At 42.7% G+C, this 1,971-nt stretch overlaps 1 pseudogene; it reads left to right on the forward strand.

Annotated features, from left to right (window-relative positions):
• The first annotated feature begins 387 nt into the window (after positions 1-387).
• LOC122453796 lies at positions 388-1,098 on the forward strand (annotated as a pseudogene).
• Positions 1,099-1,971: the final 873 nt, after the last annotated feature.

A 1,971-nucleotide genomic window follows, 5' to 3' on the forward strand; every position in this document is an offset into this window, starting at 1 on the left:
CCAGCCAGGGTGAATATATGTATTTATATAACAAATAATTATCAACCCTTTTAAAATATTATAACCAAGTTGAAAGCTTAATAAAAACATATATGTTTGTGAGAAAAAAATCAATAATTTTTTTAAAAAATAAACAAATTGTAAAATCAAACACAAAACCTGAGTGCTAGGTGATATTCTTGAAAGGGAATCATTCAAACAATGATCATCTCACTTGCAATAGATTAAGTTTTATCATTATCATGTACATATGCAGACATATATACAGTTGAAACTGTACAATTCTCTTTCAAAAAAAAAAAAAAAGACTCATTCAGAATGAACAAAGTTAGAAACTCTGCACCTGAAGTGCGCTCGGCGGCCCCGTGGATCTGTCTCTTGCTGACCCAGGGACGCCCGTTGCTCCAGCCTCCCACTACCCTCCAACCTTTTTTCCAGTTGCAACCTCCGGAGTCAGCCACTCAGCTGTCCGCGATCACCGGGACCAGCCACCATTTTTTAACTCCTTATTACCGACCAATCATGAGCTCCCAGATTCATCAGAATTATTCTACCGAGGTGGAGGCCGCCGTCAACCGCCTGGTTAACATGCAACTGCGGGCCTCCTACACTTACCTCTTTCTGGGCTTCTATTTCGACCACGACGATGTGGCTCTGTAGGGTGTGGGTCACTTTTTTCGCGAACTGGCCAAGGAGAAGCGCGAGGGCGCGGAGCGTCTCCTGAAACTGCAAAACCAGTGTGGCAGCCGCGCCCTCTTCCTGGACGTGCAGAAGCCATCTCAAGATGAGTGGGGTAAAACCCAGGACGCTATGGAAGCCGCCCTTCTTGTAGAGAAGAACCTGAATCAAGCCCTGTTGGATCTGCATGGCCCTGGCTTCTGCCCGCAGAGACCCCCCACATCTGTGATTTGCTGGAGAACCACGCCCTAGATGAGGAAGTGAAACTCATCAAGAAGATGGGTGACCACCTGACCAACCTCCGCAGGCTGGCTGGTCTCCAGGCTGGGTTGGGCGAGTTGGGTTGGGCGAGTATCTCTTCGAGAGGCTCACCCTCAAGCAGGACTAGGAGCTTCTGGAGACCAGTGGCCTTTGAAGAACCCACCAGACATCAGGGCTGCCTGAAGCCCCTCTCTGCAGCCACTAGGCAGCTTTTTAACATCCTGGAGCCTTCTCTCAAAGTCTTGGACCAAATGGGAACAATAAAGCTTTTTGCAGCAAAAAAAGAAAAAGAAAAACTCTGCACCTTTGGTGACAAAGTATGTGTGGATCTTGCATTTGGGGATTTAGTAATTAAATGATACATATAAAAGACTAAGAATTGATAAATTAAAAAAAAAAAACTGATATTTTTCCTACAGAAAATCTTACAAAATTCAAAATGTTTAAGATGTTAAAAAAAAAAAAACAAAAAACGCATACATTGTGTCACCCAAACAGATGTGCCATAGAAATAGAGCATTCAGATCTGGATTAAATGAATCTTGTCCCAAGTAAAGGAACTGCAGAACTCTTGTTCCTGTACCAGCTGCCTCAGCTGTTAACAATATTAGCAGCTAATGGAAAAGGTGACTTAGATGCCTGAGCATGGGCGGAGCACCTGTGAGGTTTACTCCACTCTTGTTAACCACCGCTAAATATAGTCTTCACATATTAAACATAAACTGAATGTAGAATGCAACAAAAGAGCACACTCAATTATATCAAATTAGCATCTGAGTATATGTAATCACAGAGTTTAGACCAGAGTTATTACGCGATCCTTTGTAACACAGTGACAACGATTGAAAATGATCCCATAGTAGAATGTAAGGGCTTTTATGAATGCACAGTGGCATCCTTTATAATGTTTGGATGCTGACGCTGGAGTTTTACAGAATATTTCCACACATGCAGGCCTGCGAGGAAAGAACAGGCTTCATCTTTTCTAGAGTTCTTTCTGATAATTTAAAATTTTGCCATCTGACAAAGTTT

This window comes from Cervus canadensis, chromosome 15 (assembly GCF_019320065.1).
Source record: "Cervus canadensis isolate Bull #8, Minnesota chromosome 15, ASM1932006v1, whole genome shotgun sequence".
Lineage (NCBI taxonomy): Eukaryota > Metazoa > Chordata > Mammalia > Artiodactyla > Cervidae > Cervus > Cervus canadensis.